Source organism: Ambystoma mexicanum, chromosome 10 (assembly GCF_040938575.1).
Source record: "Ambystoma mexicanum isolate Mex_15411 chromosome 10, UKY_AmexF1_1, whole genome shotgun sequence".
Classification (NCBI taxonomy): Eukaryota; Metazoa; Chordata; class Amphibia; order Caudata; family Ambystomatidae; genus Ambystoma; species Ambystoma mexicanum.
In genome coordinates this window covers 791570759-791589988 of record NC_090932.1, presented here as the reverse complement: position 1 = coordinate 791589988, position 19230 = coordinate 791570759, and the positions used below count along the sequence as shown (strand labels likewise).

The 19230-nt window shown below is 45.6% G+C and overlaps 1 long non-coding RNA gene across 1 annotated transcript in view; it reads left to right on the top strand.

Moving 5' to 3' along the window:
• Positions 1–18920, top strand: part of LOC138491753 (uncharacterized) — a 319224-nt gene extending 300304 nt beyond the window's left edge. Inside the window, exon 3 of the long non-coding RNA XR_011276080.1 lies at positions 18250–18920. This is a non-coding gene — a long non-coding RNA (uncharacterized lncRNA). The remainder of the gene's footprint in view (positions 1–18249) is intronic.
• Positions 18921–19230: the final 310 nt, after the last annotated feature.

Here is a 19230-nt window from a genome sequence, read left to right as displayed (position 1 = left end):
GCAACTCTGTCCAGGGTGCCTATTCCCCCCCTCCCACACATCCTGTAGAGCCAGAGAGAGTGGCACCACTTGTGGAGGCTTCTGTGTAGAAGCCCACCAAAAGTGGAACAAAGGGCTCGACTTGGGTTGGAGTTACAGAGGTGAAAAACAAACGCCATTTTAAAACCGAGTCCTGGCAAAAAAGACCCAACCGGGGAATAAATATTAAATAAATAACCCGGCGGTATCTTTAACATTGCACCAAAAAAGGGGTGCGTTTAAAATGAATGGGAAAATCCCATAGGAAATATTCCGGTGGAATATTTCGGGTGGTAACCACTGTCACCAGCCAGAAACTCGACAAGGGGGGACGGAACAGTGTCCCCTTGGAAAACAGATCGAAATTACCCCTACCAGTACTTCCACAATATGATGGTTTGTACTGGTTCTGTTCACAATTTAAGACTAGTAAAGTCAATGGTAACTTTACATGCCCTGGGAGACAGTAGTCAGTCCCAGGGTATGGAGTCTATGTTTGGGGGTCACTATGACACCCCTGTGTTACTGCACTGAGGGTGCTGTGTAACACTTACCAAAAACACATGAAGCCCTATGGAGTAAAAGACCCCATAGCCCATAAAACACATTACAAAGTCAAAGGACATTCTCAAATCATGCCTAAGGGTGGGAGAAAAGAGTCTCACTCTTAGCAGGAGAAAAAAATAAACCCCAAAAATCCAGCAAAGCTGCTGGGGGACTCACTAGGTGTGGGAAATTAGCCTTTACAGAGAATTCTCCCTAACAATTGTGTCCTCCAACGTATTCCTCATATTTGATAGACTCCCAAAACAGTATGTAGAATTGGAGGAGGAAGGAGAATTTAGAATTGGCGGCTTTTAATAAGGTCGAATACAGTACCGCCTTACCAGGCGACACCCTGAGAGTGGGAAGCATCCAGACAATAATGCTTTGTGAACGTATGCAACGATGACCATGTTGCAGCATCACAAATGGATCTAATAGGTACTCCCCTTTGAAGAGCTGCAGAAGAGGCTATACCTCTGGTAGAATGAGCTCTCATACCCTCTGGCGGGTCCTTGCCTGTCAATTTGTAACATTCTGAGATACCAAGTATAATCCACCTTGACAAAGTCTGTTTCGAAACAGCTTGTCCCAATTTTCTTCCGGTGTAACCAATACAGAGTTGGTCATCCACTCTTAGTTTGGAGCATCTAGAAATACAGAAGCTTAAAGCTAATCTAGGGTCCAATCTATGGAGCCTCTCTTCCTCTTTACTGGCATGTGGCAGGGGGTAAAACGCCAGCAGAACAATCTTTTGATTTAGATAAGATACAACCTTAGGTAGGAAGGAGGGTTTTACCCTCAACACAACCCTGTTCTTGTGAAATACATAGAGTGGCTGGAGGAGAGTGCCTGTAATTCGCTCACTCTACGTGCAGATGTTAATGCAACCAACCATATGGTTTTGACCTCAATGAGCATGTGTGAAAGGGTTCAAATGGGGCACACATTAGAAGTTTTAGAATCAAATTAAGATCCCAAACTGGAACCTGAAAAGTAGAAGGTGGGAACACGTTTGTGAGCCCTTTCAGAAATTGAACATTCTTCCAAAGAGCGCTTGAATATGGAAAGCGCTGCCAGGTAACCTTTAATGGTTCCAATATGAAGACCTGTCTGTGCTAATGAAAGGAGAAAAGAAAGCACATCCGGAGTGGAACATAGAAAAGGATCAACATTCTTTTCCCTGCACCAGTCTCAAAATTTGTTCAAGCGGCAACGGTCCAGAGATTTTATTGCTGGCCTTCTTGCTGAAAGCAACACCTCCATCACGTCATCCAGGGGGTCCCAATCCGCGTATCTCAACCTTTCAGAAACCATGCGTGAAGGTTGAGACTGTTAACCTCTGGATGGAGAACCTGTCCCTCCCCTTGCGAGAGAAGATTCACTCTTTGTGGAAGACATTTTCGAAGGACAGATGGACATATCCAGAAGGTCCAGGCGCCACATTCTCCTGGCCCAATCCGGGGCAATTAGGATCATTCAGCTTCCGGACCTTCTCAACCTGATTACTTGAGGAATGACAGGGATCGGTGGGAACGCGTATAGAAGTAGAAAATCCCAATCCACCATGAGCGTGTCTCCTAGAGCTCCTCTCAGAGGAAATTCCCTTGAGCAGTACCTTGCGCACTTTTGGTTGCTTCCGGTACCAAACAGGTCCACCGAGGGGTTACCCAAAGGGCGAAGATCTCTTGAAGGACTTTCTGAGATAGCTCCCACTTGTGGGAGACTGTGCTCTGCCTGCTCAGAGCATCCACCGTCAGGTTCTCCTCCCGGCTAGGTGAACTGCCGATAGGGAGATTCCTTCTCGAATTTCCCAGTACGAGCTGAATTGCCTCTCTACACAGTGGTAGTGACCCTACACCTCCTCTCTTGTTGAGGTAATGCATGGCCACTGTGTTGTCCGTCATTATCAGGACATTCTTTCCCCTGACAGAGGCCAGAAAGGCCTTTAGCGCTGGTCTGATTGCCCTCAGCTCCAAAAGGTTGATGTGTAGTTCGGATTTAGATGGAGACCAACGACCGCTGATTGTCAGAGCGTTGGCATGGGCTCCTCACCCCGTGAGTGAGGTGTCCGTCACTACTGTAATCTCCAGCCATGGCTGCCAAAAAATTTTCTCCCTTCAGAATATTGTTCTCGCAGGCCCACGACAGAAGATCCTGTGAAACCCTGGTTGGAACCTGAAGTCGGTCCGATATCTTTCCTGAGAATTGGGACCATTGTGTTCTTAGAGCCCATTGAAGGTAACTCATTCTCAGGCGGGCTTCTGGCACCAGAAAAATGCAGGATGCCATGAGGCCGAACAACCTCAAGAAATCGAAGGCCGGAAGATTCTGGGCAGTTTGAAATTTGGTAACCATCTGAAGAAAAGTCTTCAGCCCTCGCTTTGGGTGGCAAGCTCTTTCCCAAGGATGTGTCCAGTACAGATCTGATGTACTGAAGCTCCTGGGAAGGTGTCATCTGTGACTTCTTGAAATTGAAGGAGACGCCCAGTCTGTCAAGGGAGTGGCAGTTGGCTTTGAGATGATCCAGAGCTTGTTCGGGAGAACATGCCCTGATCAGCCAATCATCCAGGTAAGGGTAGACATGAATCCCAGCTCCCCTGAAATGCGCTGCCACTACCACTATCAGTTTGGTGAAGACCCTCGGACGGAGGTCAACCCAAATGGCAGGACTCTAAACTGATAGTGCGAGTCTCCAACCTCACGTATTTTCTGTGCTTGACTGGATTTGCACATGAAAATAAGCATCCTGAAGGTCTAATGACACCAACCAATCCTGTAACTGGAGGGCTTGAAAGATCTGAGAAAGTGTCACCATCTTGAATGTGTCCTTCTTGAGGAACTTGTTCAAGTATCTCAAGTGCAAGATGGGTCTCAGTCCTCTGTCCTTTTTGGGGATCAAAAAATACGGGTATTACCAACCCTTGTTCCTCTCCGCTACAGGTACTGGTTCTATAGCACCTTTCTCTAGCAGCGTTGTTATTTCCTGCACAAGGAGGGTATCTTTTTTTTTTGTTTATGAATGAGTCTTTACAAAATTGTTATGACAGATACAAAACAAATTATGTTTCAATAAAATACAACATTTCAATCAATCATAGGCTAATCTAAGCATTACATTTCGCTCAGAATCCACTGACGCGCTTAACAGAGCCTAGTTTTTGTTTAAGCTCAAACTTTACCATAAATGAGATTACAGAAAGAGCAGACATTTTTAAAGCAATCATTTCACAGATGTTCAACACTCGTACCACCGCAGATGTTAATGCAGCGTTTGAGCCTGATATTATTCTGTCCTCAAATAATTCTGAGATAAGATTTTCTTCGTGACGCACAAAACTCCCAAAGAGTGATAGGCGTGCGTTCCATGTCCCCTCACACTCCTGCAGCAAATGCCTAAGTGTTTGCTTTGCTGGGTTGATACAAACTGTGCATAACTGTTTTGCTTGGTCTCCTTGCTTTCGCCTTTCCAGTACTTCTCCACAGTGTACCAGGTTCAGCCTTATTCTTAAAAAATAGTTCCGTAACAAGCTTCATAACCTTACTCTCCAATGATGACAAGATTGCCGATCTAGAGATTGACATATGCCTTATGTCACCATAGAGAGTTGTCTCTTTTCTAATAATGATCTCCCGATATAAGGAAATTAGTTTCCAGTTTGCCATACATCTCAGGAATTTTAGGCCAAGTTCAAATCTAAGACTCCAACTGGGCGTGCAGGCAGGGAGACCTAATACCCTCTTCCATAGCCTACCCTCAAGAATTTCCCAGTTGATAAACCAGAGTCGTGGTCTGGCCTCCAGCCCATCAAGAATAACTGGAACTATTTTTGCGAAATAATATCTGACCAACCGCGAGATTCAGAATTTACAGAACTTATGATTCAGTTTAAGCATTTGTACTGCTCCTTGAGCTATCTTATCTGCAACCTCAGCCTCAACTTTGGAAAGAGCGGGGGAAGCATGGATGTTATATCCCAAGTACTTAACCACCTCTACCCTTTGGATCTTATGACCATCTAGTTCCCAGTTTGAGTATTTAACTTTTTTGGGGGGATGTCTGAATATCATGATGTATGACTTAGCTGGACTTATTGAGAGCTTGTTGATTCCTGCATACTCACTCAGCATATTAGTAACTGCTGGAGCCCAATTGGTGTTCTATCTAACAACACAATATCGTCTTCATAGGTCAGCCAAAAGATCTTTCTTCCATTCAACACTGGACTGGTCAATGCAGACGGTTCCAGAGAGATCCCCATGTCCGCCAGAAAGAGGTTGAAGAAAAGAGGGGCCCCTAGGCACCCTTGCCTTACTCCCCTTTCCACCTCAATGGTTTCCGAGAGGTGCCCCAACTCGTCCAAGCAAACTCTTAACTTAGTTTCTCTGTGTAGCTCTCCCAGTATTGCTAGAAGTGTTTCAGGCAAACCCCAATGCCTCAATTTCTGCCATAGCAGAGCCCTGTCTACTTGGTTGAAGGCTTTTGATAGATCCGCCCACGCTCCATACAAAAAGGCAGCGATCTACTTTCCTCTGCCTGTTCACTCACTAGATTGAGGATCAGGCTGTTTAATGTTGTTGATATGCCTTTTCGAAATCCTGTCTGGAAGCGAGACAAGATATTTCGATCTTCTACCCACTGTGTCATTTCCCTTAGCAAGAGCTTCATGAAGATCTTACTTTCTATGTTGAGCAGAGCTAAAGGTCGATAATTCGCTGCTGCTTGACGATCCCCTTTCTTAAAAAACGGAATGACCAGTGCAGTCTTCCAAGATGCTGGAAACAAGCGTCTCTTAATTAAGGATTTCTCTAAATAGGCAGAGTAATAGTTGTGACCCACGTTTGACCCCTTTTTTAGTATTTGATATGTCAGGCCATTAGGGCCTGCTGCTCTTGAAGTCGAAGATTTAGCTATTATCTCTTCGATATCCCTTTCATCAAAATTAAGTTGCCAAGATGTATTTGGTTTCACTACGAACTGGGAACCACTAGTGTCCTAAGAGGTTTCTTTTAGGTGCTCCACCCACCCTCTTTCAGAGACTAGATTGCATAAGGAACTGCCAGTTCCACCCTCAAATTGACTGATTACTGTCCAGAAATGTTTTGTGTTGCTTTCTTTGAGCATCCTCCACACCGTTCTGGATTCAAGCAGCTTTTTGAAGAAACTACCATGATTTATAATTGTTTTTTTCTTTGTAGATTTCTGCTTTATATGCTTCCGTTGGGAGCCCTGCTAACTTAATTTCTCGCAGGGCCCTTCTATGTTCTCTTTTCTTTCTCTGTGTCTCTTCATCGAATGTATGGATGTATTTTTTTAACTATCCCTACTGACTCACAGGGGGCTGAGGAGACCCAGAGGAACTTGGCGAATTTTTGCAGCTGGCATTCTGTCTCCCAAAGGCTCCTTAGAGTCTTTTTCAACTGCATATTTAGGTTTGCGCCTTCATGTTTATATTTTACCAACCTAATTTTCCCTTTTATGCTATCCAACTGCTGTTGATTTACACTTAGGGAGGAGATGGAAAGTTCGGGGAAGGATAACTTCAATCTACTGTGATCGCTCCCCCCATCATGTTTTATTACCATGACAGAGGGGAGCGTATGCAGATATTGGGAGACAAAGATATGATCTAGGGTTGAAAGAGGAATCACCTCTATGCCATGTGTTCCATGAAGTCCAACCACAACCTCCCATTTTTTGACTTTTTTGCAGTAGAATGATATATGCTAGATCCCCTTTTAACTGCAAACAATCTGTATTTAGGTCACCAGCTAAAATGATGAGTCCAATTTTATTGTTTCCAGCAATGACCCCAAGTTTTCAAGCAAGGAATGAAGTTTTGAGCAGGCGGGGTTGCAATGTATGTTGATTATTACCTAAATTGAGACTCTACTATCACGAATCAGGTGAGCTCTACAAGCCTGAATCCCAATAGCATTTTTATAAATAGGAACTATGTTGTTGAAAGTTAGGGCTATTAGGACACCCACCTTCAAGGGTCTAACTTTTGCTTTTTGTAACGCTGGTAAACATAGCACAGTGAATACTTCTATAGTCAGGGGGTTCACTAGCCATGTGTTCTGCAATAGCACTATATCTCCTAGATCAAACGGGTAGTCCTGCATACCTCTTGCCTTAATGGTACTGGAGCCTTGTGTGTTCCAACTGACTACATTGATAACCCTTTTTCTAAAGCTGCAGGGTGCCTACACCCACTTTCTGTAGAACTAGGGATGGGAGAGGATTTCCAGTAGGAGAGAGAGCGCATTTTCCTGTGGGTTCTGCTCTTATCGTATGCTTTTATCCTCTTCTTTTTTAGACTCCTGAGAATATCTCCCCCTTATGAGATTTTTTGCGGTGGGTTCGGGAATAGTTTCTTACCTGTAACTCCATTTCTCCAGCATTGGTATCTTTCATGGATTCACATGCTTAGAATATTCCCCGTCGTCAGGCTGGGAATCCCCGGTACATTATATAGACCCTTTCCCGTAGGAAAACTTTTTCGACGCTATGCGTCCTATCCACCTCGTTTTGTATCATGCGTGCCCGCGCCGTCAGGACGCCATGATATAAATACAGGACCCGCCCCTGCGCTCCCTCAGATTTCGGCCCCCAAAGTAGTGGGGGAACCAGTTTGCATGCTCAGGGGAGGCAGGCGGGCGACTGTGAATCAAAGAAAGATACCAATGCTGGAGAAATGGAGTTACAGGTAAGAAACTATTCCCTTCTCCAGCATTGGATCTTTCATGGATTCACATGCTTAGAATAGATTACATAGCAGTACCATCCCGAAAAGAGGAGGCGTGCATGCAAACTCACATACTTTCATCACAATGCCCGTTCCCTATGGTCGTGTACCCATCAGCAATAGTTAACATAGAGAACGAACAATATTCAATCATAATTGCAACAAGATGTAACCCCTCAACCGGGGAGTACCTTATTGGAATAGGTGTCGAAGCACCGCCTGTCCCATCCGAGTATCTTCGGCATGTTGTTGTGGCAGGCAGTAATGGCGGGTAAAAGTGTGTGTAGCCGCCCAGGTAGCCGCCATGCAGATGTCCCCCAGAGGGACTCCAGACCACAGCGCCGTCGACGATGCCGCCGCTCTAGTTGAATGAGCTCTTGGGCGTCGCAGAAGAGGCTTCCCAGCCTTGGAATGGCAGTACGAGATGGTAGACGATACCCATCTTGACAGTCCTTGCTTTGAAATAGCTTTGCCTTTAGCCCCCAAACCATAGGCCACGAACAATTGTCTCGTTTTCCTGAAAGGTTGCGTGCGATGCAGATAAAACTTGAGAGCCCTTTTCACGTCTAATGTGTGTAACGTGCGCTCCGCTCCCGAGCATGGCTCTGGAAAAAACGTAGGTAAGACAATAGAGGAATGTTTATGGAACACTGAAGGAGCTTTCGGTATGAACTGTGGGTTAGTGGCAAGGACCACCTTGTTCTTGAAAAATCTTAAGTATGGTGGGTCTACCATTAGAGCTTGGATTTCCGAAATACGTCGGGCTGAAGTGATGGCCACCAGGAAGGCCAATTTCCACGACAAAAACTTTAGAGACGATGATGACATTGGTTCAAAGGGAGGTTTCATAAGAGACGCTAACACCAGATTGAGACTCCACACCGGAGGAAATCTCTTCTCGGGAGGGAAACTCCTAAACAGACCCTTAAGGAAGTGCTTAATCAGGCGATCGCTGAATAATGGCGCGGAATGTCGTTGACGTGTAAAACTGGAGATGGCGGCCAGCTGTACTTTTATCGACGACACCGATAAGCCCTTTTGAGCTAAGAACAGCAAGTATGGAAGGAGCTGTTCCGGCGTAATCGACTGCGGAACCAAACCTGGGTGATCCCCACACCACTGACAGAAACTCCTCCATTTGTACGAGTATGAAGTGTTTGTGGAAGGTGCTCTTGCCGCTTGCAGAATACGACAACACTCCTCCGGAATCGTTAGCTGACCAAATTCGGCGAAGTCAGGAGCCAGGCCGTCAACTTGAGGCTGTCCGGGTCGTGATGCCAAACAGTACCCTCCTGTCGAGACAGAAGGTTGGGGATCTTCCTGAACCTCATTGGCTCCACCGCCGCCATGTGCAGCAGGTCTGAAAACCACACCTGTCTGGCCCAATACGGGGCCACCAGAATCACCCGACATGGGTACTTGAGGATCCATTGCAACGTCCTCCGGATAAGAGGAAATGGAGGGAATGCGTACAGAAATTTGTTCGTCCATGGGAAGGAGAACGCATCCCCCAGTGAGCCCTGCTGAGGCCATCTGCTTGCATACTGCGGGCATTTCCTGTTGTCCTTCGTCGCGAACAGATCGACGGAAGGATGTCCCCACTTCTTGAATACATGTTGTAGTTGCTGGTCGTTCAGCACCCATTCGTGAACTTCGTTCATTTCCCTGCTGAGGGCATCGGCCTCCACATTTCTCACTCCTGGCAGGTGGAACGCCAAGATTAGCATGTTGTGTTGCAGGGCCCAATGCCAGATTTTCTGTGCCTCCATCGACAGGGACCTGGAACGTGTTCCTCCTTGTTTCCGTAAGTAAAACATTGTAGTCGTGTTGTCCGTCATGACACGCACCACGGAGTCTCTCAATTGAGGAAGAAAAGATTTTAGAGCCCACCGCACTGCTCTCAGTTCTAGCAGGTTGATATGCAGGGAGGACTCTTGTAACGACCACCGGCCTTGTACCTGTAACGTGTCCAGATGAGCTCCCCATCCGCTCAGAGATGCATCCGTCACCACCGTCTTCTGGAACTCCGGTTCCACCAGAGGCATTCCTTTTGTTAGATGAGTAGAAGCTCTCCACCAACAGAGTGCTTGTACCAGTTGTTCTTCGATGACCAGTCTGTCGGACCAGCGACCTTGGCTCTGCGCCCAACGGTCCGCTAGAAATTCCTGGCAAGGCCTCATAAACAGACGGCAGTTGTTTATCAACGGAATGCAGGATGACATGGTCCCTAGCAGGGACATGTATTTGCGCACCGACACCCTGGTACCGCATCTCCATTCCGACGCCTTGCTTTGTAGCTTCTGTATCCTTTCGCTGGATGGTCTTACAAGGCTTGTGTGCGTATGAAACTCCGCTCCTAGAAAGACCAAGGTCCTCGAAGGCTCTACGGAGGACTTGCTGAAGTTTATCGCGAAGCCCAGTTCCTGTAAGAGGGACATCGTGGCCCCCAGACTGTTTCGTGCTTGTTCCATGGACGAACCTCTGACCAGCCAGTCGTCTAGATAGGGATAGACATGGTGACCGTCCTTCCTTAAATGGGCCGCTATAGGGGCCAAACACTTGGTGAACGTCCTGGGGGAGGACTTGAGACCGAACGGGAGGACCATGAACTGAAAATGCTTTCGCCCGACGACGAACCTTAAATATCTCCTGTGTCGGGGACGTATTGGGATATGAAAATATGCGTCCTGAAGGTCTAGCGACGACAGATAATCCATGGGTTGCACTGACCTGATAACCTCCTGGAGCTTTAGCATTTTGAATTTTGAGCTCTTTAGCCATTTGTTGAGTACCCTCAGGTCGAGAATGGGCCTCCATTTTCCATTTGGCTTCTTGACAACGAAGAACCGGGAATAAACCCCTTGTCCTTCCTGTGCCACAGGAACCCCCTCTACCGCTCCTTTTTGCAGCATAAGCGCCACCTCTTGTCTTAGAACTCGAAGGTGGGGCTGGGCCGAAAACACTGGCGGAAAACTTGGAGGCTTGTTTTTGAATTGCAGCGCATGACCCATGCGAATCGTGTCCAGAACCCATCGATCTGTGGTGATGCATTTCCATTGGTCGATATGATGAGAGACTCGACCCCCCAGGACGTTCTGAAGGCCGTCATTGGTTGCTGGTTTGCTTGTCCTTCGTCGACGAGGGACCCGAGCCGCGTCTTCTGGAGGCTTGATAATCTCTGCCTCTACGTGCCGACTGGGATGCACGTCTGTAACCTTGTGAGGAGTATGAGGGCCTGTTAAATCCACGGTCCCTAGAGGCTCCAAAGCGGGAGTTTCCGGAGGCACCCCTGAAGGGGCGAAAAGAGCGAAAACTTCTACCTGTCTGGAGGGCGCCGAGAGACCTAGCGGTATCCGTGTCTTCTTTCATCCCCTTCAAGGCTTCATCTACCTTGTCTCCAAACAGATGTTCTCCTTCGCATGGCATGTCTAGGACTTTGTACTGGACTTCAGGTCTGAAAGTAGTACATTTGAGCCACGCTTGTCGACGCAGTACTACGCCATGATTGATTTGTTTGAAACCAGCCTCTGCTAGGTCCACCACAATATTAATTGCGTGGTTCGAGGCCTCCTCACCATCTCGTACTAGCAACATGGCTGCTTTTCGATGTTCTTCCGGCAAATGTTCTAGGATAGGGGCTATTTTATGCCACATCTCCCTATCGTATCGTGATACAATCGCCAAGGAGTTGGCTGCTCTTACCGTCGTGGCGCCGACTGAGAGCACCTTTTTCCCAAAGGCGTCCTGCCTCCTGGCCTCGCTTTCTGGTGGGGTTGAACATTTTTGCTGTACTCTGGCCTTCCTAGCCGCTGCCGCCGATACCACAGAGTCTGACAGAGGCTGTGATGTTAGACATTTTGGAGTGGACTCCGGAGCTTTAAACTTTTTCTCAGTACGCCCCTTAATAGCCTGTTCCGAGAACGGATGACGCATCGTCTTGAGGCCTTCTTGCCACACGTGGTCCAGGATTGGGATGGCAAATACTGATTTCCTCCTTTGACCCATGTGATCAAAAAGAAAACAGTCTTTCTTTTGCTCCTCAGGAATTAAGCCGAACTCGGAACACGCTTTTCCCATCATTGCATTGAAGGCTCCCACATCATCTGGAGGAGATGGTTGTGCCTGGCTCCTCGTAGACTCTAGCTCTACATCCGAATTCCATGTTGGGTCTCTCGACGGCGACAGGGAAATGTCCGACCCTGAGTCACCTCGTATAGAATCGGACTCCGACAGCTCATCCTCCTCCTGCGCTCGAGGACGATCCTTCACCGCCTGGGAGGCCGACGGGCTTCTGGTCGTCGAACGAGCTGCTTGAGCTTGCTCGTCAACGGAAGGTGCAGAAAATATCAACGATGAAGTGCCAGGCTGAGGGATCTGCGTATCCAGACGCTGCAGGAGCTTCTGAAGTGTATTAAGCACATCCAGAGACAAAACCGTCTGGGGGGTCAGCAACGTCGAGGATAGAGGGGCCACACCCCCACTCGCACTCATCGCCGACGTATTGGAAGGCCGTAAGCCCAAGTCCGACGGCTGCATAACCATGCCACATTCTCCGTCCACCGACGACACCGACAAGGCCGTGTCTGGCTGCAGTAGGACCTCAGGGGGGGCCGGTTCACAGACCTCTGGCTGCCAGGCCATAGATTGAGTCACCGTCGACGAAGGAATCCCCAACGCTGCTGCCTGAATAGTAATAGGCATCGTCAGCGACACCGGGGTCGACGAGCAAGTAGCCGGCACCGAGCCTTTAGACTTCGTAGCTGATTTTGTTGCCGACTTCCCTGCTGAAGAGTCTCGACTCACGGAAGACCTAGGACGGTCCCCTGAGGAGGATTTTGATGTCGTTTGCCTCTCCGTCTTAGAGGATGAGGAGGAGGAGGCCTTTTTGTGTGATGAGGAAGACCCAGCATGCTTCTCCGTAGGCTTGTCCGCAGGGCGTTTTTCGACAGGCTGTACCTTCTTCGAGGGAGGTTCCAACTTGCTCCTGGAGGCCGTGGAGCCAACTTCCGATGCCGGATAGGCACCCGCTCCGTCGTTAAGCCAGTCGACCAACCTTCTTTTTCGGTCTTTAAGGGTTTTTTTTGGGAGAAACCTTGGCATATCTCACATGTATCCGCCGTGTGGTGCGGGTGGAGACAGTAGATACAATCCATGTGGGCATCACCTTCATAGACTTTTTTGAGTCCACATGTCGCACAAGGACGAAATAAAGCTTTTCCAGACATATTATTTCCAGAATGTAACGTCGCCGAAGCGAAATACAACCTAATTATGACTAGCAGTAACCACGAGGATCCCACTACTTTGAAAGACGGTTGAAATCTGAGGGAGCGCGGGGGCGGGTCCTGTGTTTATATCATGGCGTCCTGACGGCGCGGGCACGCATGATACAAAACGAGGTGGATAGGACGCATAGCGTCGAAAAAGTTTTCCTACGGGAAAGGGTCTATATAATGTACCGGGGATTCCCAGCCTGATGACGGGGAATATTCTAAGCATGTGCATCCATGAAAGATCCAATGCTGGAGAATGTAGTAATACAGCATTCTCTGGAGTTGGCCACAGACTCACTGATTGAAACTTCCAGACTATAGACTTCTAGTTTTCTCAATTCACTCAAGATAGCATTCTTTTCACTGGATGGGACAAGAGCCACTTCCACAAGAAAAGGATCTTGGGCTAAGGGAAATGTTACACTTCCAATGTCATCCGATGAGAGCAAATACAGATTTTTCACTTTTTTGACTATTCCCAAAATCACGGAGCGACTCAGTGATTTGTGTTGTCTAACACTGGAAATAAGTCTTAACCACACTCTGGATAGCAAAGTCTTTTGAGATTTTTGTTATTGGTTGTACAGATTCTTGGGCTGTTACCTGTGGTGCACGACCATAGTTTTCTTGGCTGGATTGGGCGATGAGTGACATGCATTTCCAGTGGTCGTTATGCATACAGTCTGTTTTTATTGACTTTAGTTGGACAGAGTCCAGAGCTTTATCGGCCATTGAAGATGTTTGATCTGCTATACTTTCTGTAGTTTTCTTTTTCCTAGTTGCTAAGAAATTCTGAGCCACTTTAAATTAGTTTGACTACATATAGATGATGGATTATTAGAGACAACATTCTTTTGCAACAGAGGGTAGTTTTTTTGTAAGAAGATGGGTGCCCATTTTGTTTTATCCAATGATTTGTTCTTTTGGCAAATTGCAGCTAAGGGGCTGTTGCTCTGGTGATTTCCTTCAGCTTTTGAATCTCTCAAGGTATTCTCAGCCGAATCACCCTCTGAGTTGCTGCATTGCCCATGTTTTAGATCTGTTTGAAGGACGATACTTATATTCAACATTTTAACAGTCTCTTCTGTGCTAGAGCACGGTCTGCTTTTGGTCTCATATTTGCTTTTTTGGCCTTTGTTTGAGTTCCTCTCTCTTTTGGATCTCCAGTATTTTCTGGTCAGTCAGTAACAGCTTGGGAATCATCCACTGGAGTTCCTGCATCCTCTCTGTGGCCAAAAGCGGGTGATTCTTGTTGATGAATGGCCATAGCTAGTGCAGCTTTGGAAGAGGTGCTTTGGCTTTTCCCTTTTTTCCGATTCCTCTTTGATTTTGATTGCACCATTTTTGACCTTTCCCTTCGTGCTTGACGTTTTCTCATGTTCCTTCTGCCTCTTGATCTCTGGCAATATGCAGGTTGTCAATCCGATACGACATCTACCTGCTTTACTATTGCCATTGCGGGTTGTGTTTGTAACATCCCCCCAGTGGTTTCCAATTCCCCCTCTGCTACATTTGCCAGTCTCTGAAATTCCTCCAATACTGATTCTGAGAGGCATATCATCAAAGGGCTGGTCTTGAGTGATATCCCTCTTTTCTTCCAATGCATGTGAGGCAGAGCTTTCTTTTAGAAGTTGAATTGCTTCTCCCAGGAGTCTATTGTTTTCTTCTTCTATTTTTCTTTTGTTGCTTAACATAGATTGTATAGAGGAGATATCAAGGCCCTGCTTAACCACTTCTAGTCGTAGATCTCTAATTGGTAGCGTCATGTTCGTGTTAATAGTCGGGACAAGCCCCACCAGAGTAGATTCACAGGAAGCCATCTCGTTTGACATTTCCAAGAGTGTGGCCACCTGTGATTGAACTTCAACATTTCAAAAACAAACTAAAGAGTTCAAAACAAAATGTAAGGCCTTCAAGGTATCGTAAACTTGGCTAAGGCACATGTGGAGTTGGCCGACTTCAGGGCCATACGCCTACCTGAAAATACCTTCCGCGCCCATCCATCCGCACGCTTGTCATCCCTATCTGGAGGGATGGTAGGGTATGCTGCCTTATTTGATCTAGCCATGGCTGCCTGCACCACCAGACTCTCAGGAGTGGGGTGCTTGGACAGATAGCCAGAGTCGCTACAGGAAGGGTGTTATTTTCTTGCAAGGGACTCCCAATTTCCGGCCACCCTTTTTTGTAAGGCCACATGAAAAGGAAAGATTGGGTCTGTAGGTGTACCTTGGTCTAGAATATCTGTAAGGTCATCTTGGACAAATTGAACCTGAGGTCTAGCCCAGCTTATATATATATTTCAACACCTTGGACATCAGGTGACGATATGAAGAGTCAGCATGCTCTCCTGGCTCTGGGCTACCAAACTCCATTTCAGGCGATGTATCAACAAGGTTTCTCATCCTGCTCTCTTCCGAAATAAGACATTCTGGTACATTTGGAGTTCCAAAGTGAAGGCCAAATGGGGCATCCTCTTCACCAGATCTTTCTTCTTTTTCAAAAATTGAACAAAGGCATTTAATAAACTCCTTCCTTGGCAAAGGGGTAAAGTTTTCTCTGGAACACCAGTAGGCTTTGGCTTGGTGCCTTTATGAGCTTTCACATGATCTGTAGGCTGTGCTGAAACCAGCAGAATTTTTGGCTTCAATGGTTTTGGTGTAGACGTCGACAGTGGCGTTGATAGTAATGACTCCGATGGCGTTGAGGATTCGACAGTTCCCTTCAAAGATTTTGACTTCAAGGGTCATGGAAGTTTCAACAGTGTCGAGGACCTCAAACGCTTGTCACGTCTCGGGTGACCTTTACTCACAGGAGACCTCGAGGGTTCTCTGTGAACTTTCCTTCAACCACCTGGGCTCGAGGGCGCGAGAGTGTCGGTACGGGACTGCTCTCTGCCAGCTTCCGAAGAAGGCGCGGACAGAGGTTTAACCTTTTCAAATATTTCCAGCATTTTCAAGCGGAATGCCTCCTAATCTTCAGATGATGAATGTATGGTGGGGCACCTTAATTTTTTGGGGGTTTCGTCCGACGAGGATGGCGACCGATGGTGCCGCCTCCTCTATTGGTTCATCGAGGACCACTACGGGACCTCCATCGCTTTTTTGTCACTCTGTCGATTCCGGAGATCGTTCTCCTCGATGTAAGTCGAGGAACGATCGGTTTTAGTTTTATGGGGCAATTTCCCTACCTGTAACTTCCCCTTTCGTTTTCCCAGGGCTTTTCCCATCATAGCCTGACACTTTGTGCAGGAATCGGTGTCATGGCCTTCCTCCAAATACCACAGGCAAGAATGATGGGGATCCGTGATCGACATTTTCGAATCACACTCCTTAAAGCCGGTGCAAGGAGTCGTTGGGGTGGAGGTCGAAGACATTGTCGTCGATTAACTTCAATTCTTCAGGAATTTCATAGCAAATAATTATTAGCGAGGTGCGTCAAGTCTCTGAAGCAAACACGTTTGCGGAAAAACGGCACTGAGGCCAACGGGCGCTGTGCCTGCTACTTATACACCCAATTCCATTACCCTCGACGGAGACCTTAGAGGGACATCGACTCAACGCCGTCGACACACGGCAACCTCTGCCGAGAACATTTTTCCAAAGCTGGACTGGACGTGATTATCAAAGATGAGGAATACGTTGGAGGACACAATCCATTCTAAACACTTGTGTACATGTGCGTTATAAGTGCCACATCATATTATATCAGCAGAGGCATCAGAGGAACATGCCGCTCTTCAAGGACAAACAGTAATCAAGGTTTTTGGAAGGTACATAGATGAGAAGGTCTTGATGGTTCCATTTGGTCTCTTAGTACCAGTTTCATGCTATGCACTTTATCGGGATGTTAACTCAATCAAAGCTGTTAATGGTAGATGGCTTATTTTGCCTTTGTCCCTGTGAAGGTCAAGCCATAGCACTTTTCAAAGGCAAATGATAACGTTTTTACCCATTTTACTGCAATGTAAAAACCAGCAGCAGTGTGGCAGCCACAATTCTAGTGGGTACTTTTAGCAGATGGCAAGGACATTGATGGCCACATCGACAAAAGTTAAAAGGTTAAAGAAATGTTAACGTTACACATATTTAAAAGGTTTGTTGGACCTACCCACCTGTATTGATATACATTACATAACTGGATTCTTGATGAGTCATGTCTAAGCAAACCCAGAATATGTCAAAAAGAAAATATGGCAACATGACTGGATTCAAACAGCAGAAGCTAAAAACAAACTTTGGATCTAAATTAGTGCAGGAAACAAGACAAAAGCCTCTGGGGATCTTCCGAGATATCTGCTCAAATTCCCTTGCTCTCTTTCTAGATACAGATTCATGAAGGTTTGTCTAAACTTGTATCCGTCGAAAAACTGTTTGGCTCTGTACAACCAAATGGATGACTTGATTTGTAGATTTTGTGATAAAGACCCAGTGGAAACTTTAAAACACATCACGTTGTTCTGTACAGGGCTAACAAATTTAAGAACTAGATATCTGGGAGAATTTGTGGAAACAAGACAATCATACAGTGCAAAAGACTGGTGGAATGTGTTTTCGATGGGTGAAAATGTTCCTTTTATTTTTGCATTGACAACATTTTAAACCAAGAATTTAGGTGCGGTTTGCTTTCCGAGGATATAACACTTTACAGATACTTGGCATAGACTGCTGCATTTTTTGTTGGTGAAAACATTAATGAAGTATTTGCAGATATGGTGGAACAGGATAAGATGGAAAAACGACACAAATGGAAAAATATGACACAAATGTAAGTGATAAAGCTGTGACAAAGGTTTGCAATAAACCATATGTCTTAAAAACATTAATGTATTGCATTTGTACTTTTCTTAATGTTTTTATTTTTTTCCATGTACTTAATTTTTCAACTCCCTGTGGCACCTGAGTGCAGAATTCACACCATACATTTTTTTAACAATGAGTTATTCCTGCCATATCCATACATCAATCTCATGCTATCTCTCTCAGCACTCTGTCTTTGCCTATTTCTAGGCGAGTGAGAGTCACATTGTCAGGTGCACGTTTGCCATAGCCAGCCAAGCTTTTGCAGCATCTGCACAACAGTTAAAAAAAAAAAAAATCTCTTGAGTGGGGCGAGGAGTATGGCGACAATGCTGTGTTTTTTGCAAAAATAGCTAATAAAGAAAGAAAAGTTATTTAATTTTTACTAACATTATAAACTGTCTCTTTTGAAAATTGTACAATGCTCAGTTCAAATTATCCTTTCAAGTAAAAGATGGGTATCATTTCAAAATGGACAGTCTGATATACTTCTATTGTACTCTTTTTAAAGACCAATATGAGAAAGAGGATGAAGTAACATAAAAACAGGGATGGTCCCTGCCTGTTTTGCATAACATTAAAAGGGGTTTTCAGAACCAAAAAATGACCACAGATCTTTATATATAACAAATGTCTCTGATATAAAGCTTGTATGCTTCAATCACTAAGAACTAAATACACACAGTGCTTGGATATCATTTAATTTTTAACAGCGCTCACCCTAAAATGAAGGTGTTGTTCAACGGTAAGCAGTATTAAAAGAGGATCCCAGAGAATTTCTAACTGAGTACATATAAAAATCAAACATGTATAAATATTTGTTGGCATAAAGATCAACGTTTTTGATTATTAATCCTTGTTAATCCACAGATTCTATCAATGATGAGGATTCAGAACATGGGTGTAGGTACATGTTGCCCATTGTTGATGACCTTACACAGAAAACCAGTGAACCTGAATTGCAAGATAAAGAATGCAGAGAAAAGTGGCCAAACAACATGAATGAGTCTAGCTCAGAAAGACCAGAAATGGACACAGTTGGTTTCCTCAACATAGGCAGCAGTGATGTCAGCACTAATAGCCAGCAACAGCACCTTTGCACCATCTTAGATAGAGGCATTTCAAATATTTGCAATCATATGTTAATACAAAGTAGATCCAACTTCCAGCTGGCTAAAGGGGTGGAAAGATGTGCCAGTACCATGTGCCAACTTGCAACAAGAATGCTTAGCTGTCAAGAAGAAATGCGATACACTAATTCTCAAATTAGTCAGTCCCTGCAATGTCTACTCGATCTTATCCAGTCCACCACTTCTGAAGTACCTGACCTTTCAGAAACCACCAATAAAACTGAAGAGTCAATGCTACTTCCTCAAAACCCAAGAGTAGGAAAGAAGCGTGTCCAGGACATCTTAGAGGATCAAAGTTTACCATGTGAAAAAAAGAACAAACCTAATCAATGAAACATCACAATTTACGAATTGGGATTGGTAACCTTTGCTTGCTTTTCTTATTATAAAACCCTCTTTTATGTGACTGAAGTTGTGTGTTGTTTTTCTCAATTGGAATGATACTTGGATGTATGAAAAGGTGAGTGAAATAAAAACATTTATTTTGTTAAATTAGCTCGAAATGTGTTCAAATGAATCTCTGTGAATGAAATGAAGACCTCTCTTCAAAGAACACCTTATTGGCCCCCAGATAACAATTTATCTTTGTGCTTGTGACACACTACATGCTCACATCTCCACTTGACCCTGATAGCCCTTCCATACACCCTCACCATGTTCACTGTGCAATACTGAATTATACTCCCCTGTACAGTCTGCATCACTAACTAGGTAGGTTTGT